Genomic DNA, 25,681 nt, shown 5'->3' with positions numbered 1-25,681 from the left:
TTACATTCTTTCTCTCTCTCCATCTCTCTCGCTCGCTCTGTCTCTCTTCGATACTCAATTTATATACATTTTCCCGTCCATCAGAGTTCGAAAATCGTTTCTCTGTATCGAAACGAAGAGAGTAATTCTTGTGATTCCAGTGATATTGGAATTAGAAGAACGAGAATTGACCGTTAAGCGAAAAATAATCGATGCATCGATTAAGCGAGCTCAAGTAGAAAATAATCGAACACGACTCGATTGAATCGGTAAAAATTAATCGATTCATCCATTATTTGGTATTTTTATGAAACTATGCATATGAAGAGATGAAAAAGAAAGGAAGTTTCGTAAATATCGGTACGTGGTCTTGATAGCGGAAAATTTTTTTTCACGAATCATAGTTTCGTGGTAAATATTTTTCAATATCAGGTGAAAATATTCGTTCATCTTTCACTTACTACATGAACCAGGTATCTTAGTGAACAAGACAATGACGATGACGATTGATACTCTAAACATGTAAATTGATATTTTACTGCGTCGTTCACCGAAGTCAAAATCAAAAACCGATCGTGAGAGAAAATAATCTATTATACTCGCTTGATCGGGAAAAAAATAATCGATTTGATCGAAAATCGATTAATTATGGTCATTCTTAGAGTGAAATTATGTTAACCAAGATCGCTGCAGCATGTGAGAGTAAAAAGTACGTAAGCTTTGTGCATTTAATCCTCGACACGTATGCGCTCGGCGATTCAACAACAGTCCGCATCTCTTCTGCATCCGCGCGTAGCGGATGTTCCGAGTATTTTTTTCCACTTTCCCTCTTTTACACACCTACGAAGTGCACCGCGTGTGTAATTCGGCAGACGTTCGTGTCTCTCGCTGCATCGAGTCGAAAACTTGGAGCTTAATTTCCACCTTCGGCGTATCGAAACCTCGTCATAATCTCGTGATTCGAATTCCTACGAACTAATTTCGGTGCAACGTAATAAACTGAATGAAAATGAAAATGAATGTACGTGCGTTGAGAAAATAAAATTTGAAGAAAAAACAAAAAAAAAAAATAAATAAAGAATCGATTTTTGAAAAATCCCGACTGAGTCAAACCCCTTACAAAATGTGCTCTTCAATTCCCTCGATGAAAGAGCACGTGCTGCGACCTCCCAGGTGAAACGACGGAGTCTTCCAGGTTCGATAATGATATCGAATGGTGTTGGAGACGGACAGATCGGGGGGGAGGGGGAGGGCGTGCATTAATTCCTGTGACCGAATCGCTTCTGATCGTCGAGCCGACCGGCGGCCATTCAACTGTCAAAATCACCCGACAGGCATCATCGGGGTATCACTCGGGTGCCTCGGTGCGTGGCTTCGAAACGGTGCACCGTGTTTGTTCTGTACCTACATCAGACATCACGTTTTAACTGTAACCGTTCGGTGTTGCAGGTACTTCCGAGTCGCGACGAGGAGGGGGAGGAGGAGGAGGAGGAGGAGGAGGAGGAGGAGGAGGAGGAGGAGGAGGAGGAGGAGGAGGAGGAGGAGGAGGAGGAGGAGGAGGAGGAGGAGGAGGAGGAGGAGGAGGAGGAGGAGGAGGAGGAGGAGGAGGAGGAGGAGGAGGAGGAGGAGGAGGAGGAGGAGGAGGAGGAGGAGGAGGAGGAGGAGGAGGAGGAGGAGGAGGAGGAGGAGGAGGAGGAGGATGAGGATGAGGATCGTCACGGTGTCGAGTTCCCGGTGTTACCGAACCGTTCGGTTCCCTCGATCGTTCCACGCCTCGAGTATGAGGCACGTCAACCGATCGTTCCCCTCCGCCCTCCAACCTCCACCTCCTCCCGCACCTCGATTCAGAGGCTCGACAATCGACGCGACCAACCTGCAGCGAAGATACTACATCACGCTATACTAGACTACACACGCGCCTGTCTCTTTATTATCAGCTTCTTATATCGCTCTGCTCCTGCACGATGCGACTTGTTACGACTTACCGCCATGCAGCCTGCAGACCACCTGTGCTGTCGCACTGCCGCGACACACTCGGAGGTAGGCGCACTACTTTTAATTATTATTAGTGCTGTTACCGAACGGAAATCGTCGAGGACGTTTTAACAGGGCCGACTAATTGCGGTCGGAATTAATTACCTGATTCACAGATATATGCGTTTTCAATTCTATCGTAAGTCGTGAAAAAAAAACAAAAAAAAAAAAAAAACGACGGTGAAGAGGAAAGTTGGAGAGAAAGAACCTCCTTCTCGTGTACTTCCATTTTCTTTGATGCGAGTATGTATAATTGCGCATGTTACGCAATGATTGCTCTGGCGTTAACGCCGAAACGCGTCTTTAGTTTACCGTTCGATAATAGATAAGATTGGTTGGGTATCTCGCTCGGTTCGAAGCCTGATGCCCTAGTCACGTTGACGAAAAGCCGCGTGCATCGGGACATGTGTGTATACATGTCTATAGGTACGGTATATACGGGACATTCCACGCCAATTATGTAAACGGTTGACCGTAAAATTTATTTTTTTATTTCATCAAGGATTTTTCCTACCTCGGTACGACTCCTGAAAAGATTCCGAAAGAATTTCAAATCGCATTAATCACCCGTCTTTAACCTATGATTTTTTACACCCGTCTCAAAAAAACCGAAATTGATTTTTACGATGCAAGAAAAAAAACACTCGCTTACCGAGACGGAACATTTTCACGCGAGATTCAGAGTCGGACCTCGTTGTTTCTGTTTTTCAAAAATCAATTTGAGTCTTTTTGAGATCGGTTTGAAAAATCATTGATTAAAGACGATGGATTGATGTAATTTGAAATTTTTTTCGGAAGCTTTTCAGGAATCGTACCGAGGTAGGAAAAATCCTTGGTGAACTTACAAAATAAATGTCATGATCGATCGTCAGTTGAGTTGGTGTGGAATGCCCCATGTACATATCTATACATAGTATATATATATATTAGATAGATATTAGTCTGTATATATATTCGTCACTCTATACTCATGCCACTGCTGATTGTATAATAATACGTATAAATATCATCAGTGTGAAAATTTATGTTTCAACGCCAAAATTTCGTCGAGTTCCGTGTATGCATTTTCAGGAAAAACCTAAATTTGACAGTTAAAAACATATTACGTGTGAAACTGTGTCTAATAATATATAATAATATATATGTACATAAAATATTTGAAAACGTGAAGACGAGATAAGTTTTCGGCAGTAAACCGTATATACTTGTACACCAGGTTCGTTGTTCGTTTTATAAATATGCAACACGAGATTTGTTTGCGCGTAAGCACACGTGTGTAATAGCAATATTTTAACGTCGTATCAACTCGCGTTTTTGTCACGTGTTTGCAGGGTATGGCAGGGCCCCCCCCGTTTAATACCAAATATAGCGCGCAGTAATAAAACTGTTAACGAAAAGAACGAGACAATAGCCCCCCCCCCCCCCCTCCCTCCTAAAAGAAAGGGGTTATCAACGTGACACATTTTCCACGTGCGATTATTATACAATGTATGTATAATACGATGCTTGTTTGACTACTCGTTGTGACTTATCGTTGGTGCTGCGTGTTTGATACGATAAATATAATGTCGTAAGGTGGAACCAACGCTCTTCGAGCCCGACTGAAGCAGCTAAAAATTTGAAAAAGGATGATTCGGACTGGCCGCGAGCCAGCCATAGAAATTACCGTTCTCACACTGCAGGTTCCAAGTTCATAGAGAAAAATAAAGAATAATATTCAATTTGTATTTAGAACTACAAATTCAGATTCTTAATTGACGATTTTAAAACCCTCGGATACCAATTACGTGAAAACATGATGATTTTTTTTATATTCAACCACGATAATGGATCCACCGTTGCAAATTTTGGAAATCTGACTTTGGATTCGTTATCGGTGACCTAAAAAAGCTCCTTCTACCAATGTCGGGATATTTTTAGATTTTTATCTTATTATTTTTATTTTATTTTTTTTTTTTTAGCTTTTCGAATACGTCAATTTTAAATTTTGCAAATCTAACCTTAGATAGATGATTAGAGACCCAAATAACCTCACGGTACCAATTTTCATTCAAATCCGTTCACCCATTCGCTAGATATCATAAATCTTATTTAACTGTTTGTAATTTTGTCATTTAAATAATTACAAAAGCAGCGAACCGATCGAATCCAAAATCTAATCAGTTCTAAGTTTGTAAAATCCGCGTCGATTAAGGCCAAAATCATTGAAATCTGATAACTCGCTGTCGAGATATCGTCGGACAAAAAAAATTAGTCGCACGCGTACACACGTGCATACGTAAACCCAGGCAAACGTCCGTTTGAAAATGATTGTCGGTGATCCTCCGAACTTAAAAACCTAGAGATCCAGCGAGAACTCAGCATTCGATTTTCGGTGTGCTTACGATAACTTCCATTTTTCTCTGAGAGCAGGAAATCTGAGAGAAAAAGCTGATCTCTTTAACGTGCCGTTCTCTTGGCGCACCTTCTGCCGTCATGCCGCACGTCCGAGTCCGCAGATAATAAAGCATAACGGTGCCATGCGGGGCGAGCAACGCACCACGCGGTCAGTACCAACCGAACTTGACTCGGTGTCAGTACGTCGGAGTACCTCACCTGGGGAGGACACGATGGACGACGGCACCTGTCGTTCACCTCCTCGGCGGCTCCGATGACTCGCTTTTTGGTGGCACGCCGATTGACCGAGGAGCCGATGCAGTGCGCAGCGCTGTACACCCGGCTCACTAACTCGCTGCCACTGCCGAGCTCTTTCTTTCCGCGAGCCGTGACGCGAGTCACGGTGAGTACGGGTATCCAGTCGACTCGTGCCTTCGGTACTTCAGTATCCGTTCTTCACTCGCGCTGATAAGACCTTGAACGTAACCGCCGCGCGTTGCTTCGTTCTCCGGTCTTCGTTGACGCTTTTTTTTTTCTGTTTTTTTTTTACTCCGTATCGGTTGTAATTAATTTCGTCCGCCCCTACCGACGACGACGACGACGCGTATCCCTCGCTAATCGCCGCGAAATCGCGGATAGCGAGGAATTTTCTTTTCAGGGTGATTCTCAGAGAGTCGCGAGGCCGGACTGTACATACTTTTGTACGATTTCAATTTTCGTCAAACACCTGTTTATCCGTTATTTTACCAATCACCCGGGTGTACCTTGTTTTTTTCTGATTCTTAATACGATGACTGTTGGTCAATTTCTTCGTGAAACCGATACGACTTCGCGCGCATCGGTCGAAAAGGTAGACCGTACGGTGTACTAAGTCGCTTTGGACGATCGCTGTGACAAATCACCGTTACCATTATAATTTGTGGTGTTTAACGGCGAGAGCAGACGGTGTGAGGAAAAACAATTTTTTTAAACAAATAATTTATACGTAAAATGTAGCCACGTTCAGTTTATGTACCGGTCTTCTCTTGTAACACATAGTTTATGCGTGAGCTGCAATGTTCATCATCGACGCCCGTCGAGGGATGTATAAAACGGAAAAGTGCGAGTGCAGGATAGACGAAAATTCGAAAGAGTCCGATTGGAGGTATACAATATAACTCTAGTGATAAAAGATGAGTCGTGGAGGTTGAGAATTTCACCACTTTTTTTTTTTTTTTGTTTTTTAAAGAAAAATACAAAGTGCCTAAAGTTCGAGATAGATAAGTGCCGCGTGGAGTGTTATGTTATAAATCTTCTTATCTCCCGTGGCTGGTTGCCTTAGTGAAAATGACGGGCGTTTCGTTGGATTGATGATAAAACGACTATATCCACGGAGACGGGACGCGGAGCTTGTTGTGGATTAGACGTTTCACATTTCAAAGGTAGGACACAGTGCCACCGTGTCGTGTAATTATGATCGGTCGAATGTTTGAACCAGAGTGCAACGTGTGTCTTTTATCCCCTTCCCACTTCCACCTCTGTTTACACACCCCGCCTAACCCCCCCTTCATTTCCGTCTCGTGGCGTACATCTGTCGTACAAATAATAGAACCGAATCTCACGCGTTGCCTATCGGGCCAACCGACGGACCTACGTGCCTAGTTTAAAACTCCGGAATCGTCGTTCCGTCCCGTGACTCTACGAACCGTTAGGAAAGCGATCTCCAGTCTCTGCCGACGCTTTCGACTCCTGGACCACAGCAGCTAGAACTTGGACCACTGCTTACCGAGCCTTCCTTTATCATTACTATCTATTTCCATAGAGAATGGTCTGACAGCTTTTCAAGGGAACCTGCGTCGCGCCATGGGTCAAGCTAATTTGTGATTCCAAATAGACTTGCGAAGATGTTTATTCGGTGAGTTTGTCGTAATATGCGCGGTACACAAAAATAATCCCTGCTTTGATAAGTGAGCAGAGTTTTGATTGCGCAACCAGCCGGCCTCAATTCAATTATAGATATTCCACCTGAATTGACGGGTTACGATTTACCTGAAGGCGATAAGCGAGATTGACCGGCTATATTTCGTCCGATCAGCTTTTTGGAGAGTTTGATTTTTCGTGGTATATCTATAGAGCTGGCTGTACGGTGTACATGGTGTGAGTCGAGAGCAGCTCGAGCGAAAATCTCTGTAAGGTTCGGACACGAGAGAGAGACTATTTGCTCGTTAGAATCTGGTCGCTAAGTGAGTGTCAACGGGAGAATATACGTAGAAATCCACGCATCCTTCTCGAGCCTTAAATAAGTGTACCGCAGGCTTGGCGTACGGAGGGTACAGACTTATACGTACTTGAAAACTTATCGCGGATTGTAGCGTTGTTGTCCTCTCGATGGACGAAGCGAGAAAAAACTCGAGGCGCTTCTTTTTACTTACGGCTATTCGACAAGCTCAACAGTGTAAGAGAGTTGGAACGTCAAGTTGGAAGATTCGTGCTCGCTTTACGTGCGTGCGCAATGAACCTGTCACGGAAAAATGTCTTGTATTACCATACAACTGTGTCTATGGATAACCGTGCGAAATACATGCGGCGTAAAATTTACCGCGAGTTATCCATTGTTCAGGGTGCAAACAGCGAGTTACTCTTAAGTAAATTGTTTGTTTAGCGAGTTGGTACCAACTCTCACGCGTTACACCTGTTGCGCGATTGTGATGATAAATCACCGCAGTACGCTGCACGCGTGGTTCGCTGATTGCGAGACGAGGATCCCGAGTATTTACCCTGCACGTAACTCTCGGCGATTGGTGCTCCCCATTATCTATGCTCAAGAATTACACTCCAATAAACCCCGGCAATATATCAGCAATAAAAATCATTCAGTGCTACTCAAGGATCGATATATTTATATATATATATACACAGTTTGGACAGTGCGTCGTTAATTTCTACCACTTGATTTAAGACGCGATTTTCAACAACGAAACCAGGGCCGAAGAACCGGCAGCAACGAGAACTCGTTCTTTTCTCATGCAGAGACACAATTGGAGTATGGGGCTGAGGTCAGGGTGTGGAACGCTTTTCGAATGAATGGTGGAAAACGAGCAGAGAAATATTACGCCGCTGTCTGGCAGCCGCCGGGAACCCTGAGTCCCGGTAATGACCACGTGCTATCATTTTCACCGAGTCAGTTCCTCTTGGTGTCTGTAGTATAATTCGACCGCGTGTTCACCAGTCTTTAAAATTTTCAACTCGCCATGTTCCCATGACTGGCACCACGTCTTTACCGTTTGTTCCAACTCAGGGGCCTCCGGCTTACCGCATCGCCTAAGGTCATGTCGTACATTTGATTGTCTCCGAGAGGCTCATGTCGATCGTTTTGCTTTACCAAGTCGGCCAACCTTTCTGATCCCCCGCGGCCTCGTAGTCTGTATTATAGTCAATGATAGGCACTCACTTCCTGGTAGCAACAACCGGCCGATGATATTTAAGCTACGTTAAACCACTGATCTCTGTACTAATTGGATGGCTGACAACAGTCTTCGGTCTGAGTCGATTAGAAGCAGACGAAATCGACACAGCGCTTCAAGAGCCTCAATGGAACTAACGAATCACGTGGTTCACCGTTTGTGTCATTGGTTAAATTAGCAGAACCATGTGACTAAGTCTGTTTCTGATAGGCTGTCACCCACGTGACCCGTTAGTTTAACCTCGGATATTGCGGCGCTAGTGTCGGCTGTTGAGGCTTCTAATTGTCATAGGTTGCCGCGTGCTGGAAGCATGGGAGTCAGCCATCCGTTTGTACAGAGATCACCGCGTGAAAGTCTCCGAATCGACGAATTAGCCCGAGAAAAATGGTCGGTGACAAGTTCCCAATGTTCTTTTTCATATTTATTTCCACGATGTATATGTGAATGGCGAAAATGATCATCAGTCTCGGTACAAAGCCGAGTCAAGCCGGGCATTCTTGCGGAGATTAGGAGGCTCCGATCCGACTAAAGACGTGTTTGAAACGGGCATCGTCGATTGGTAATCCTTACTCTCGACTTTGCTCTGTAGCGGCTCGTGCCTCCAGCTGTCCTTCTCGCTCTCAAAGACGTTCTCCCGGTTCTTACTCACCCTCGGATAAACTGAGCTAGTCTCTGAACCCCTAATACCGAAAAAGAAGAGCTGAGTTAGTTATTCCCTGATCCCTTCGACTCGCCGTGTTGTTTACGCGAGCTCGAGCTCGAGCTTGAGTTTGAGCTTTAGCCGACGACGGGCAAAGGATCTAAATATTAGGACATGTCGGATATATTAATGGAGCCGTTGATTCGTCAAGGGGATTAAGTAGAAGGAGGGGCGCTCACTGCAGCGTCTTCCTCCTTCGTTTACGGTGTTATTATTTCTCTCCGTATTTCATACGGCAGCCTCACTTCTTCGTAGTGCTTTCCTTTATCACCAATTTCATTCTGAAATTGAGTATAATCGAGTGCTTGATTCAGGCTTAGATATAGCAAATACCGAAGCTTACGTGATTCGGCGAGAAAGCTAATGATCAATATCAACATTTCATGATGATTACACGGCGATTCGACATCGTCATCGTGAGACGATAAAAAAGAAATTTATTCACCTGGTGACATAAGTTTACATAATTGAGTAAACCAGCGAACGATTTTGCGGTATTGTTTATGTATTCTGCCAACGAAAACGCGTGCATGATAAACGATCATAGCGTTCGGAGCTACGGAGTTCTCTCTCGGTTCTTCAAAACTGAATGTTAATTAAAATAACGAAATAATTAACCAGTGGCAGCCCCGGCCTTTAATAATTCCAGCGCATTCCTTAGGGATATGAAGTAACTGGAGTCGCGGGACTAAGGCCGTAACCACAAGCCAACTTGTCTTGTGTACAGAAGCTGAATATTAACGAGGCTTATAACACGCTGTAACCGTTGAGGACATGCGATATTCTCTCTCTTCCGAGAGAGAGAGAGAGTGTGAGAAAGCGTATTTTCATGCTACGTTCGTTGCATAATCAGGAGTTTATCAAATCAAGGGTGAAAATTATCTCGCCACCGTGTAGCGAGTCAAAACGCGATTTACAATCGTCTGCTCGACGTTAGCTCGCACGAAGCTTTTACACGCGCTGTGCGTTTGACCAATTCATTACACCTACCGCACATCGAGGATCCCACCAACCTGCAAAGGTGAGTGTCTCACACGAGCCTCGATCATCGGCGAGATGCTGGCCAAGAATCGAGCACCGCGCGGACTTAATATCGCTTAATTGCAATCGGCGGTGTACATGAACGATGAGGAAGCGGGCCAATCTTCCAATCGCGCCGTATAATAGTAATTACACCGTTGGTACACTAATGGGCAAACATTGCACGCGGAAGTAATTTCACATGTTCGCCATTTATCGGACCGAGGTGTGGCGATGAAGAAGAGCTCGAGTGCATATTGCGCAATTATCGTCGTCATCGACGTCATCGTCACCTGCACTCGTACCTTTCGTCCGAAAGTGCAGGAGCAGAGCCTCCAAACTCCATCGTCGATGGTCAAGCACACCGTCCGATGTAGTGGTGTAAGCACCAATGAAATGTGCGTGACCCGCCGCGCATCGACGTGTCGGTGTTGTTAGTGTTCGGCCTCCGATGTTAGACGAGCACTATCGTCCGTGAGGAAAACCTCTCATATACACTCAGCCGACCTTGTGCCTGGTGGTTACCGATAAGCGGCAGTCCCGACGCGACGGTGCTAAGTTTGCGTCACGGCTAGGACTGGTAGGTGTGCGCATCTGTGGTGCAGCACACGCGATCGGAGGTGAGTGACCCACTTACGCGTCGAACGCCAACTGCACACACTTATTTACTCACGCTCCTCGGCTTCGGCCCGGGTGATCGGACGGTGCCCTGAAAGTCGCCACAGGTGTCGGAGAGTTTCGGTACTTTACTCAACTCTGCGCCGCCGACTATGAACCAGCAGTTAGCGCTAGTTTGTTGTGTAGTGCCATTAGGTACTCTTTGTTTAATGGATTTTCAATGGTTCGTCAGTTCCGTTGTCGATGAAAATCCGGCTGATGCTTGACGATGGACGTTGGACGAGACTGAAGCTAACAGCAAGAATTAGCACCCAAACGTTCTAATGTCCATTCGAATTTACGACAGTGAAGTCCGAGAATCTAAATTTAGTGAAATATCTTGAACCTCCGATACTTTTATAGAATTATGAGGATAAAACTGAACACCATTTTTCTATTTTCAAAAAATTGAACACATTTGGCTGCCAACTCTGGCTGATAGTTTCAGCTTCATGGATATTGGGCTGCGCGACAATGTGCCTTCAATGGCTCGGATCCCTGTTTCATCGACATTTACACGGTATCGTTAAGCAAAGATATCATCAATCGGGGTACATTTCGGCCTTGTCGTAATTCATACTGGCTACTAATCTCTGCTTCAACGATCGGTAAGAAGAAAAAATGGAATCGATCTTCGGGTTCTTTTCCGCGCTGCAGGCTGTCACGACGACGCTTCGGCTGTATCGGTGATTATCTATCGATCTGGACGGATAAAGTTACTGTAATTGAGTGGAAACAGGATTCGACGTTGGTTTAAGTGTATCGCCTTTTCCTCCTCGTGTTTCGATACAGCCTATCTCGTACACGGGATTAGAATCCAAACCCGGCTCGGTTTGAATTCTTCTTTTCATGCCTAAATATACTTTCATACAATCATTTTTCATCGTGTTACGTCCACCGGCAGAGATTTGTTTTCCAAGTTTTACCCGTATCCGAACATCTATCACTCCGTTAAACCGCGGTGTCTTACACAAGACGTCGAGAGTCTCGACGAACCTCGTATAATTATTTTTACTCATTTTCTTCTTTTCACGCGGCATCGTCGACGGGCTCCTTTCTCATGTAGCACCACCCTTCTGGCCACTGGAATTTCTATGATATCTTCTTTCTACCGAGATCTTCGGTGACCTAATGCCACCCGCTAGTCATCGAGCTCCTCTCTTCGATACACACCAACGACTGTTCTGCCCGATCGTCATCCGCTTGGTTCACGGTTCACGAAGATGAGAGTTCGAGAGGAGTAGTCAGTCTTCTCGGTCGGAGAACCTCCAATTTATCGCCTCAACTACTTAATCCGCGAGTTTTGTTAAACGGTGCCGCTTGGGGTGCCCACCCAGTTTGTTTCCCCCTCCTTCCCTCTCTCCCTCTCTCCCTTTCCGTTACACCACCTTAGATTGTGAAGACCGATTTCAAATTTTCGAACATGCACCAACGCCTGGATTCGACTTTTACGACGCGTCGTTTATTCTCACATTCACTCGTACATCCCTCGATCATAAACCGTCCAACGATCCTTGTTTTATCATCCGTCAAGCACGCGGCAGTCCGACGATCATGCGGTATACTCACCAATGATCCTCCACGCATGGACATTTCACATGTATCGTGCGTCGGTCAGCCGGACTGCGTTTCACGCTTGTTAACGGGGCACGTGGTTAGCTTAAATTATTACAATTTGGCTGGACATTTGGCCGTGTTGGCATTTGCTATCCTTGGAGTATTTCTCAGAGATTCTTTTTTAACGGTGGATCAGGTACAGGCCTACGGAGTAACTAGGCACATACAACGCAAGGTGTTGCATGCCTGTCGCCGTTCGAGACAAGTGCTTGAGGCGACAAAAAAATGTATCTAGTCTCAGATAAGGATGTTGGCTTTGTTGCTGCTACGTATTGTACACCTTACGTGGTAGCGCCGCGCGTTGCTGCTCTCTTTTATTTTCTATTTCTTTTTTTTTCCATGCCTATATAATGTTCTATAAAATTCTAAATTGAAATTTTTATTTATCATCATACACGTATATAATATGTATATAAAACTTACTTGCACGCTCGGCTCACTCGCTTTTAGATTCTTGACTCTCGTCGTTTTGTTCGGTAGATTTTATCGCCAATTGTACTACACTAATTAACTTTTATTGTCGGCGTAAAATATCCGTTGTCCCGTATTTCAGACCTGTTTGTGCTTCACCGCAGAGAATGTCGTTCGGCAATCTTCCATAGGCAGTTGTCACGCAGAAGTTAGTTATAATTTTAATTAACAGCAAAATTTTATGGCTACTTCAGAGTTCTTTGCGCATTGGTTATTGGTTTACCGCTGATTGAAAATCTGCAGGTTGCAGTTCGTTAAGAAGAAATTTTTATTATTTAGTCATGGGGCTTGTGCAATTGTTTCTTTCGATTTCTTTGTTTTTTTTTCTCAACAGAGAACAACTGTGTCATCTATTCGTACGGCTTGTACTGTTTGTTTAATATCGACGAATAAAAGTACAGCTCATGTTATGGGGCACAGCGGAGTGGAGGTACTCTGTTTTTTTTTATTTTTTTCTTTCAAGTATTTGTAATACTATTTTGGCCGTAACGGTATAATACAATTTTGGAATAATGAATGTGAAAAAAATAAAATCAACGACTTCAGGAGGTGATATAATTAACCATGCCATACCATTTGAGTTGATACTTCGTTATTTTCATCTTCTTATTTTCATGACAACGTCAAATTTGTATAGTAGGGTATATTCAGTTTTTTTTTCTTTTTTATTAGCAATCCAAGTAAAGTCACTTTTGTTACTTTTTGTTGTGGTTATAATTTAACTACACCAATTGCGTCTAACGATTATTATTATGCGAATGATAAATTTCCCACCGCTCAAAGAAGCCGTTCCAACAGTTAATAAACAATAGTACTTGTAAGGTTGCTTTGCCCTGAAAACATTAGAAAGCAAAGTCGGCACAAGAAGCTTCTTTGGTGTAGTAAGCAAAAAAGGAAAAGGGAAATGGTCCTACTCGGATGACCACCCACAGTGTTCAATACCTCCGATAGAAAGGAACGTCGATTCCTTGGATCTCCGATCCAGCGGTGCAGATCGAAATTGTTACGGAGCAGATACCGAGAGGCGTATAATGTATTATTTTGGTATAATAGCGATTAACCTCGCTTCGGCTGCAAGAAGTATTCGCCACCTGTCGTCACGCGTGGCACTAGCTGCAATGAACCCTTCAGGTCAGGACACGGATTTACGATGGACAGCTAGCGTAGGAGTCTCGGCCAACGATATATGGGAGCTGACACTCCTTCGTTGACGATGAGCCAAGATTCTTGGAGCGTTGGGCACCGCGTTTGGCAAGTACGAGACTGTTGCGAATACAACGAGAAAGCCCGGCTCGGTCTCGTGCGCAATTTTCGCGGTTTGCGGCTTGGCCACGTGGTGCTCCAATTCATTCCTCCAGCGGCCATGCTCGCCGCGGCGAATCGCACGTACGCCTCTCAGCCTCGTCGCGATCGGGACTCGACTCTCGCTGAATTTATTACAGGTTTAGTGCCTGCGATCGGAGGGGCAGGCAGAGCGACGAGGACGGGGGCCGGGACTCCGGGTCTTCCGATAATTCAGAGAGCTTTTTTTTATTTTTATTTTTCGCATGCACACGCTCTTCGTACACTTCGCCCGCTCAGATCTCCTCGCATTGTTAATATAGACACCGTTTAGCCTGTCTGAACTCCGAGGCAGCGGCTATCGCTATCGGTCGGTAGAGATTTTTTTCTTCCACCACGTATATATATATATATACATATATATATATACGTGGTGGAAGAAAAAATCTCAATATATATATATATATATATCTATATATGTGTCTAACATTTATGCGGTGAAATTTAACGACCCGATAAATAGACGCGACGGGTATCGTTCCCGGGACGTTTTGGCTGCGTAGAAAACACAGAGAGACAGAGAGAGAGAGAGAGAGAGTTTGCAAGCAAAGTATCTCTGCAACGATTCCTGCAGCATGGCATCGTGCAGTTGTTAGTTATATTACAGCTTGACGAAATGTTGGCTGCAGCATTTAATACCGATAAATCAATGCCCGTGTCCCTCCAGGCCAGTCTATGAATGTGCTCAATCACTGCAACCATCTAACGTGGTCTTGTATCATGTATACTCTGTAAACGAGTATATATGCGTTCCCTGACAATGAGCCGTTTCATGCCTTCTGCGTACAGGCAAAACCAGTGCGTGTTCGCCACTCGTTAATCCTGTCGCCTTCTTTCTACAACCCTCTTTCGGAATCGGAGAAAGGATTGATGTTATTCTTTAGAGATGGGAAATGATTTGTTAAAATCACGGGCTATTACCCACGTTCAAAAACTAGTTTTATTAATCTGTAAGCAGTATATATATATATATATATATATATATATATATATATATATATATATATATCAAGCTTGTTTTTCTTTTTTAGTTAAGTTCAGAGAGAAGGTTTTTAACGTTAACAAGTTTTCTCAAGGATATAATAATCGAGAGTGTCCAGAGTACTTTCGTTTTCAACACGTTCACGGAACGCCTGCAGAGCGAGAGAAAGCTAAAAGGTAAATAAAAGAAAAGTAAGAAAAAAGAAAAACACTATCAATTATCGGACGGATCGGTAAAGGAGGAAGGAGCATGCTTGTCTTTGTCAGGACGATCGAGGTGGGAGCTCGTCGCCAAGTCCGCCTCCGCGTTTGCGCTAGAAGGACAGATTTGTCACTAATTAAAAGGACTCGGTGATAATGAGCCAGATTCAGCCGGCGATAGCTGCTGGGTGGGTGTGACTAGACACACGGAATGGCAAAAGCGTGATGCAAAGGTGGGATTGCTCGGACTTTATGCTACTACGGGGATAAATTGGTCTCTTTGGAGGCCTGCAGGACTGGGATAGAGAGATGGTATCGATCCGCAGCGATGTTTGTCCTCCCCTTCGAACACCGGCGTGGAAGGAGTGCAATTAAAATAATTAGCCTGCGCGAGGTGATATTGGAATTCTTTATATTGCGGCTACCAGCGAAGATTCGAAAGACGTGCTCGTCCTTTTCGTCTCTTTCGTATTGTATGTTTTTCTCTTAAACTCAAACAGATGTATTCGCTTAGTTGGCTCGATTCACTCGTGAGATCGTTCCGAGATGTCGACGGAGTCTTATTACTTTATCGTTAGTAGGTAGGTACTGATGTTTTACAAACTTTTACATACCGTAAAGTCCATTCGAACCACGTACTTATGTCGGCACATATTTAAGCAAAGAGTATTTAAACATGTCTAATGCGTGACTTCACGCCGCACGTGCTCGGCGTACTCTGGAAATGAAAGGACCAAAAAGAGGAGGATATAAATGACCGGTTTACCGCTGTCGGCGGTACTCAAATCTTTCTTACGTATAAAAACTTGAAACAATGCTCAAAATAGAAGCGGAATATTTAAACAACAGAAAAAAAAAATTGACTCTTAACCGATTCATCCGTGCATAATAATATTTGCCTCCAGGCGAGTAACTCGCCTCTAGTAGAACTTGTAAGCAACTGACCTGCGCAATGAAATTCAGTCCCACTCGTCGATTTCAGCATATCGCTTGTGATGTTTACGTTACTGTTTCTTTTTTTTTTTTCTGTCCCACATATTCTACGAAGCACTGACTAAACTTCTAGAAGATGTTCTTCCGGCTGGTTATACAATAACTGGCTATTCGTGGTAAATAATGAGAATCTAACTGTCAAAAAGCAGAAGAAGAAGCTGCCAAGAAGAAAAAAGACCGCATAGGAAGGAAGAAGAGGGCACGGGTGGTGGTCACCTGGTGAAAGGATTGAAACGGTTATCCAACAATGGAGCTCTAATCGTTCTTTTAATTAGACAAAACTTGCCGGTCACCCATTGTCCGGCCGACGAACGCCTCCCTCCGACTCCCATCGTCGTTACACCTCCGCACCTCTCGCGACAAACAATACCTCGTCATCCCCGATGAACACAATTCCATGCACATCCAACGGCTCTGTCAACCCTGGTCTTGCAGCCTCGAGCCACCCACGACTCGAGAATATCCATCCACGAAGACGAGGAGTAGAGACCCGACCCAACCCTGAGACGAAGTGAAATGAAATGAAATGAAATGAAATACACATGAGAGTCAGCTACGAACGGCCTTCTACTCTGGCCAAGTGTCCGTACAGTAAGGCACGCCAAGGGCAGTTTCATCCAATTGGAAACTTGGAATTTTTCTCATGATGAGAAATGAAAAATGTAATTTTCTCAGTTTAAAAAAAAAATTGGTTCTATCACCGCTTGACATGTCTTACTTTGGAGGGTGGTTTCACCACTTTAAAGCGTTTAATGGCAGATGAAAAAAAAGTACGTATCGCATAGTTTTTAGTCTACTAGAACATACTACAAAAGACATCGAATCGGAGATATCGACGTGGGACGATACCTGCCTTGAGAGAGTAACTAAAGTCGGCGCAACAATCTTTGACGCCAGAAACGGGCACCTCTTGCATTCTTCTCAGCTCACCGCGTTATGGACAGTCGTTGAAGAGGCGCGGGCGAGTACAAGCCGCACCACACCTCGACGGAATAAATTTCCATACGCTCGGTATGGCGGGGCGATAGATAAGCGCCGGTAGAAGACGAGTTCTCGTGGTAACGTCGATGCTGGAACTGCTCCGGAGATTTCAGTTTCCGAGAGAGATGAGGAAAAGCCAGGATGGTCGGCCTTCGTGCGAAGGAATCGTCGCCGCGACGATTAACGTCCTTACGCTGTAAACCCCGAAGCGGGTAATTAAACGACCGTTTCTCTACTCTGTCACGGGAAAATCCAACGATTTATGCCACTTCCTACCATCTATCTCGGCTACACACCGCGAGGCTATACGTGCTCCGACCAATAAGTCACGATCCTCTTTAGCTTCGTCGATTCCTCCTCACCTTGTGTGCTGTAAATGGCTGCAGCATGCAAATCGGATTTATTGCCGAGAATTTATTCCAGAGCAACGCTACGTAGCCACCAGCACGCACCTCTCGAGTAGGTCCCTCCTTTATCTTCGGACCGATAGTCAGTCGTCTTCCCAACGACGGTTTGGAACGGTGTTAAACAATTCCAGAAACTCCTCTCGATGCTTCTCCAATCTGGCATTGTCGAAACGATCCGGATCAGGACTCTGCGCCAGGTGACGGTGATCCAAGGCTTTTCGATCTATCCTAGTTCCCGGACTCTCCATCCTCCTTACTCGACGGCACCAAACAATGCGAGAGGGTATTTCGAATTCACCGTCAGCGGTGGGTCTCCCAGGTGACTCCCGGGTCCCGCAGGGCGTTGGAGTCTTGCAGGTCGAAGAAGTTATGTGTCTGGACCAGGCCAGTCCGCCGCTTGAAGTTTCGTTTCCTCGGTTTGTCTCAACCGCGGCTAGAATAATGGGATCGTAAAGTAGCCGGAATTATCAGTCGGCGGTACATGGCAAGATGGTCAGAGGTAGTTCCAAGTGAACTTCTCTGTCCAATGACGGATGACATAATAATGCAAAAATCTCGCGGCTTATCATTGGTTGCATCTTTCCTTTACGCAGGTATTATATTTGTAATAAATTAGTGCCGGAGTCTCTCTCTCTCTCTCTTTTTCGCTCTCTCTTTCCGTATAACTTGAATACCAAAAGGCAGTACTCGTAGGTAGGTACTATATGTATTTGCTAAGGATATATTTCTTCGGGAATAATTCATCCGATGACTACGGACCGCTCTATTCCCTCCTTCTCCGCTACATCGCACCCGGCGTGTAGGTACAGCAGCGTACGTATTCGCGAAATTATTTATTACCTATGTTTTACGTATGTATTATAGGCATGCGTTCATACCGCACACGAGCTGGTATAAATTATGCTAATCCGTGACCTACCGGGTCGTAAGTTTTGGCGTAGGGAAGAATCTTGCTCTCGGAAAAACAAGGAGCTAAAAACAACGGGGGTTGTTATTATGCACATTCTACATGCATGCATGCACCCTCTCTAAACCACGGAATCGATGGACATACATATTCGTCCTGTGTCCTTATATCTCGGCATGGCTGAAGCCGACCGGATCCGTTACTTCTCTTATTCTTATTCTTGCACTTTTTACACACAATATTTTCCAACCGTCATAGCACACGTTGCTTTAATTTTTCATTTTTCAAACAGATACTGAAAAAAGGTAAACGCCAACCGCGTGCCTACCCATCGACTCTTCTCTCCTTTTTTCTCTCTCCGTCTTTCCTTTCCTCGGCCCACGCGCGGCAGCCCTGAAGGACTAATTCAGCGGTTGAGAATCGAACTTGTATTTCTTAGGGGTTAATGAATAATTTATACCTATCATGTAGTTCCTCTCACACCGGCAATCAGTGCACCGCTCGACTAATGTCAGTTCAATAGCACCCGTGGGGTTGGGACGAGGCGTAATTTCAGCCATGTATTCTCCACGCCATCGCGCATCGATTCGACCATAACGTATCCCTTTTCCGCCACCCTCGAACGACCTCCTTCCACGTCACCCTGTTCTGGTATCAAGGGAAATAACTCAGGTAGGCACAGGCAGTTAGCCTATCGATTCCTCCTCGTCGTACAAGTCGACACCTTCGGAGAATACAAAAAATGAATACAAAACAAAACAAGTTGTATCAAGTTAAAATTGAAGTAGGTTCTCGTGTAAGGATCATCATTGATCGCTCGTCCCGTTCTTCTCTCGTCAAAACGAATAACGACTTTTCTTTTGTCCTTTTCTCGTTCCCTCTCGGATCCCCGACGAGTTTTCTACCGTGTACGGTCAATTAACCGCAATTAATCGCAATTGACCGTTTCACTCTGTCAATTCCAGCCTCAGCGAGTGCGTTTTATAACTTCTTCACAGACGCGAAATAGGGTGGAGAAGGACGGACAACGACTATCGTATTCCGTACATTGTCTAAGCTCCGGGTTTCGGGCGGTTGACACCCTACGGGACCCCGCGGGGCCCTTCGCCCGGGCCCCTGGGTCTGGCCCAGTTGGTCCTACGCCGTCGGAGCACACCTAGTGAGTTTGACAATGGACACGCGGTGGCATTAATAACGAGTCGGGGCCAAACTGGGGTTCCGGGTTATCTTTGCATGCATTTGTCACCGAAAGGGTTGCGCGAGGTGTAGGAAGAGACACGGCTGGAACCGTTTCCTTGAACTGACGGGTGTCGTAGATCTTTCATTCCGTTTCTGAAACTCGATATTTTTCCTCCTACGATTTCTCCCCTCGAGTTGTACTCTGGAAATTGCCTCGATCGCATGGAAATTAGGGGCGGCGGGGGGGGGGGGGGGGGGGTAAATAGAGTGGGTCAATTACCCGTGGGGGTAAATACGCCTGCGTAACTTTCTCGTCGAATTCGAATATAATAAATTATTCACCCCGGTCGCAGTCGTCGCTTCCACCGTCCCCTGCGCCAGACCGCCATTTTTCTCGAATAATATAAATAATGGATGGGATCCCGAATCGTTTCATCTTCCTTAACCCGGCGGGGAAAGGGCGACCCTTGCAGACTGCGGGAACTGTGTCATCTGATAAGAAAACGGGGGAGAAAAAATTCTTGGACTTGAACTGATTCCGTTCCCACTTTAACCCGGGGTAAAAAATCTATGGGACTAATTTCAGTAACCCCCTTTCGTCCATTAATCACTCCCAATGCAAGGCGCCGTCGATGTTTGATACACGCTGAGTGGTTGTTATAAAATTCAAATTCCGAGTCACTGGCCAGACTGTCGATCGGCTTCAACAAACCGAAACTTTTTCGCCCTAGTGTTTTTTTTTTTTTTTCATTCACAGCGGCTCGTTGTTTCAAAAGGATAAAAAATTGCGTTCATTTGCATTTTCGTTTTGAGATCAAATGAAAAGAGGGAACAAAGGAATGACGCGGCCCGTTAACTTCGTCGACGATACGGAAGGGTGGACAGGCGTGGTGGTGCACGCGTTTCGACCCTCAGGAGTTAAAAAAGGAGGGGCTCCACGCGACTCGGTCAACTTGGACCGAGTGCGGCTGCAGTCACCTGTTTGAGCGATTAGACACATCCATCATAACCGTGGAGGGAATAGGTATCTGATTTTTGAGTTCAACTTGTGTGGTATCGGGGCCTGGACTTTCGACTCTCTGCTACATGAACGAGCGTCAAAGGGTGCCCTTTTTCATTGTCTAGATTTTCGGACGATTCAAGTCACCCGCTTCCCTTTGTCCCATTCTCTTCCAGTCTCTCTCTCTCTCTCTCTCTCTCTCTGTCTCTTTTCTCTCTCTTTCTCTGTGTCTCTCCAAAGTTTCTTCGTGACGCAACTTTCCAGCTTAAACGACGCTGTTTGTTCGTACGTTCAAATTCTAAAAATGCGTTGCATAAATAGCTTATCTTACGAAATTTATGGAGACCTTGGAGCGTCGATTTGTCTTTACTCATGTGCGGTGGAATTTTTATTATTCGACGCTTATCGCACTCTGGCTTTAAATGCATCGTTGCACGTTGGAAAAACCGGAGAGATTATACACAGATCCAGAAAGTTTTACTGGTGACCCGGCCAACTTTCGCCGAGTCACGTCTAACGGATTAATTTCTTAAAAACATATCTCACCGGTAATCAAATCTACGATCAACAACAACAGGTGTTTAAATTTAGGGTCCTAAATTTCCCATACATATCCCATAGCGAACACGTGTCAGGTCGAGTCACATCATGACTGTTTCCGTGATAAATCAAGCGCTTTATATTTTCCCCGATATACCGATTAACCTTAGGCGCGCGGAGCACAGAGCATAATCATACAGCGACGATTTCAGTGATATTAGCCACTGTTTCAGCCGCGATTTAATCCAGCATTTACGTTTGGATTAAACCGTAATACCTAATCTGGGGAGTTTAAGGCGGGAGAGATTAGAATAAACTGAGATAGGGCAAGAGGGAACGATCGGCGTGGTCGAGTAGCCACGGACGTAAGCCGAGCATAAAACCGACTTCGAATCCCGATTGATAGACGCACAGATTCGAGAGTTGGCATCGCGCGTGATGCAGGTATTAAATTCCCAGAAACGAGGCTTACGAAATATTCGAGTGAAGCCGATCTCGGTTGGAATCGGAATATTTTCGAACAGGTTCGGGAACACCCGTTTCGAAAGGCCAAGTTGAGGTCGAAATCACTCTTCGTGCGTCATCGGTTCGAACTTTTCAAATATACCTGCATCTCTTATCTCTGTCAAAGGTGTTCGACCTGACCAAGTTTTCGCAGCCCTGAAGGGCCGCCTCTCGACGTCCGAGTAAACAAATTTTCGTTTGACCAAACTCCGCGCCGCATAACATTAAACTTGAGTCGAAAAAACCGCCGTCGGCAGAATACGAGAGTTGAGCAACTAAGTAATTGAATTCCCACCGATTCGCCGGCCGATCCTCCTCGAAACTTCGAACACACGCCAAAAAGTATTTCCAACCGTTCTTGCGGGCAGGAACGGTTCGATTCGCCTGTTCGCGAATACCGTGCGGTGCAGAAGTGTAGACAAAAAACGGGACGACGGAAAAAAACCCGCGCAGATTCTGCGGGACCAGTTTTGTCCCCGAGTATTAACGACGACCGGCCAGTTATACGGGTTTGGATTACGTCCCGTAATCGAATACCTCCCACGTATACGGCATCTGAGCGTATTAACGATGATCGACGACCTGCATAGGCTAATGCATGCTAAACCATGCGTATAAGTAGACGACTCCATTTTTTCCCCACTCGCGCCTATCTTGTGTTTCCTTCATCCTCGGCCGTCGAACGCACCAGGATCGTTTCGATGCTGTTAGGAGATACCGAAATTCGCCATTGGCGTCAGGAGTTCAAGAACGATCCTGCTAAGGTCGTGAAACCCACTCGTTCCTTTCATTTTCTCCGTTCATTCATGCCGCGAAGGCAAAGTTGCAGCTGGTGACGAGACGTCGAGCGAGGAGAACAAGTTACGTGTAGGTCAAACCCACCGGTCTAATTAGAATTTAAACTTCCATTGTGATAGACGCCCTTGGCGTACTCGGTTGGCTTTTCTTTTCCGTACTTCATTTTGCTTCGTCTTCTTTTGTTCCCTCTGCATTTCCTTACTCGTTTATTCCTTTTCGAGTCGTCGAGCATCCGCCCATCGAAGATGAGAAAAAGAGAGACACTGCACGAGTAGGTATGTTGTAGGTACGCGGTAGAGAAGCCGCGACGCCTTGACTGAAATGATTATAACATCATCGTTATCCGGATGACGACTACGACGACGACGACTACGTTCCGCTCGCTCTTTCTTCGCACGGTTGTATTTTCGGTCTCTCACCGTCTCAATTCCACCCACCCTGATCAGAGTAAAAAACAATTTAACCCCGTCGTCCAATTAGGTCTTGTCCCGAACGTCCGCGTGCGTATAACACCTTCCAATAAAAAACTTGAACCTGTTGCACCGTCGTTTGTCACCGATGATGAGCGATCATTATATCACCTTGGATGGATCGAAGCGGTCGATACCATCTTTTAGTCTCTCTCTAACTCCCGATGCCGAAAGGCGGCGCCTGGCATTCTTCTTCCGAAAGACCGAGGCGACCGACTTTGAGTGATCATTACTCGACGAGGAATGACACTTTTTCGCCTAATTGAACAATTTTTTCCTCCCCCTGGGAAAAGATTAGACGGAAGGAGAACAGGGTCTGTTTACCGTGTATTATGTGGAAGCAAACTCGAAGGGAACAACAACAATTGCTCGTAGCTAGCAAACAAGAGCTCTTGATAAATTCGAGAGAGAGAGAAACCATGTAAAAAACTTCAAAGGAGAGGTGCCCATACTTTTTCTTATTTCCATGAACCGGGTTCCCGAGTCGTAAAGTTTGATCAAACACCGTCTTTAGGTTTGTTTTCGCACCTAGTAGAGCCTGTTTACCGGATCCAGCAACACCGGCGTTCGAGCTCTTTGATACCCTGCTTGTTGGCCACAAAATTACATTGTTGGCGCTAAGGAGAATGTTGCCAGATACTTTTCCGTACGGAGTAACAACACAAATTAGGCAAAGGCACACATAACGGTCGACTCTTCGCGGCTCTTGCTTGGAATACCCTTCACCACCTGAATTCCACTCGCTTTATTTCTCATTCAGACAAGTTACGCGCGTCATTTCCTACCCGGTTATGTATAATTGGCCGTATGTGCATACATTCTACGCTTACAACGACGAGTATACAATAAGACGCTGGGAACGATTAATAATTGTTTATCTCCTGCTTTCTCTCCTTCATCTTTAAATTCTTCTTTGTCGCACACAACACACACACACACACAATGATTGTCCCATATCTGTAATTATACCTCCATCATCATCGGATAAAGTTTTGGTTCCTCGTTTGAAATGGCAGCAGCGTGAAGTTGGTTCCTTGGTTGTGATGGACACTGGCCTCCTTTACATAATTAATTCGAACAATGAGACGGGTGTCGGGTTTATCCCAATTTCTAATTCCGCTCCTTGTCTCCGCCTTGTAATCTCACTCGTTCCTGGAACCTCAAGAAAGTTGAGGTCTATTTTCTCGCGTGATTCTATCTATCGTAAATTCTTAACCAGCTGTTGCAGTCGAATGCACGCGAGTGCAATTATTCTCTTGTATGGTTGTATTCGGGGCATTTTGAGGAAGGAAGAAAGAATTCCTCTGTAACATTTTAGCCTCGCTTTTAACCCTTTTCAAGGGATTCACCGTGACGCTGTGATAACAAGATGTCGGCGAGTTGATGGAAGTGCGGAAAATGGAAAAACCGATCAACCGGACTTTCCAGTTTTCATCCGTCAACTCGGTATTTCAGCTGCTCTTTAGCACGGTGCTGCAACGACGATACGATCCTCGGAATTATTTTTTCCTAGCTTTCCTAGCTTCGTAAAATCATGGTCGTGATCTCGAGACACGGTGCAGCTATCGTGCAATTATTACGATCGAGTGATCCAAGTTGCGTCGGAAAATTCATTTGCGGATGCAGGGAGAAGAGGAATTTAAGAAGTATAAGATGAACGAGGAGAGCGAGAGGTCGTTAAACGAAACGCTTTATTCCGGCCCGCGGTCCAACTTACACGTGTAGACATTTTGTAGAGTTGTTACTTCGCGGGCGAGCGCACTTCGAGAGTCAGAGATAAGAATTAACGGTCGATCGAAAGACCGAAAGAAAGTATTTCGGTGCGGGACAAAGAGCCAAGAAGGCGAAGAAACGACGCCCGCCTCGAAGAGGAGTGAAATACTCCTCTCCGGACGAATGTTCACGCTCTTTCCTCAAGTTGGGAAAAAAGACGCCGGGTGGTTTTTCGATTCGCGGTTTATAGTTTATCCCTGCAGGATGCCTCGGCGACGTGGGTCGAGACGCTCACCGTAACCCCGTAACGTAAGCACGACTCGACCTTGAGTAACGGCGTTGCCACTCGGCGTAGAAAATCCACAGTAATTTGATTTAATTTTAGACCCCTCCGCGGTTCTTTCGAGAAGGATTAACGAGATCCACGATTGATATACGAGCAGGTGGTGAGCCTTTTACAGTTGTTACGGTACAACGAGAGTCCTTCTCTCGTCTTACGGAGGTCGAAACTGCTCTCGAACACGGCTTTTTTTTTCTACCTGACGACACGGTGCAACTTCCTTACCCTCAACTCGTTATCGTTTCATAATTTTTCTACCCTGTCACAGAGAAGACGACGGAGCGGTTCTCTCGGTCACCTATCGCCAGTTTATGAGCTTTTCGTAATCGACTCTCGAAGACCCGGAGTGACGTTTAAGTGACTCTGGAGCCACCGTGCCAACTCGAAAAGTAGTCATGCCGTTTCGACAGACGCGTCGTCTCGGATGACTGACGAGCACAATCTCCCCGAGTGGCGTCAACGCTGTTTCCTTCCTCTTCCTCTTCTTCTTCTTCTTTTACGTCCTTCACCTCCTGCGCCGTTTTCTTCCTACAAAACGTATATCAGCCGCCTGCTGTCCTACGGACTAGCTGGATACACATTATCTCGTAACTAGGACGGCGCCTGAAAGCGTTTGACCGAAGAATTCCAAACCGCTTGGAGGATGCCGACGTTCTCTTCCTCTTCGCACCGCGATCATATGATTTTTTACTCAATTCTCCGCTCACGAAGAGGTGTTCCCACGTTTCGTCAGTCCTCGGACTTTCCCGCTTATCTCACAATCTGCTTATTCCCGACATCCGTGCGTATACCTCTTCCTTCCGACAACTCGATTGCTCGTTCGCTCGCTCCAATAAACAAACAACTCACTTCCCAGATGAGTCTGATGCTTGTGGCTCGTTGCGGTTACACCTGAACGGTGATTCGTACGACGTTCCTTTACACCGTTCTCTTATTTCGTCCGCCGGGTGATTCTTCTCTCTGCGTTACACGCGCAACGTCGTCGTTGTATCGGTTCCAGGAATTCGGTGCTAACCCTGTGAAAAGTCA

The 25,681-nt window shown here is 45.4% G+C and overlaps 1 protein-coding gene across 3 annotated transcripts in view; it reads left to right on the top strand.

The window, feature by feature from the left end:
* Nucleotides 1-4,949: 4,949 nt before the first annotated feature.
* The window catches only part of LOC124186234, a 58,533-nt gene continuing 37,801 nt past the window's right edge, over nt 4,950-25,681 (top strand). The window contains exons 1-2 of one of the 3 annotated variants that reach the window (XM_046577753.1): nt 4,950-5,533; nt 5,618-5,810. The gene's annotated coding sequence lies outside the window, so the exon portion shown is untranslated. Of the gene's footprint in view, nt 5,811-25,681 lie in introns of all 3 variants that reach the window. The other 2 variants (XM_046577755.1, XM_046577752.1) reach the window with 2 other exon arrangements.

This window comes from Neodiprion fabricii, chromosome 7 (assembly GCF_021155785.1).
Source record: "Neodiprion fabricii isolate iyNeoFabr1 chromosome 7, iyNeoFabr1.1, whole genome shotgun sequence".
NCBI lineage: Eukaryota > Metazoa > Arthropoda > Insecta > Hymenoptera > Diprionidae > Neodiprion > Neodiprion fabricii.
Note: the sequence above shows the minus strand (reverse complement) of the source record. Positions and strands in the feature narration are given on the sequence as shown.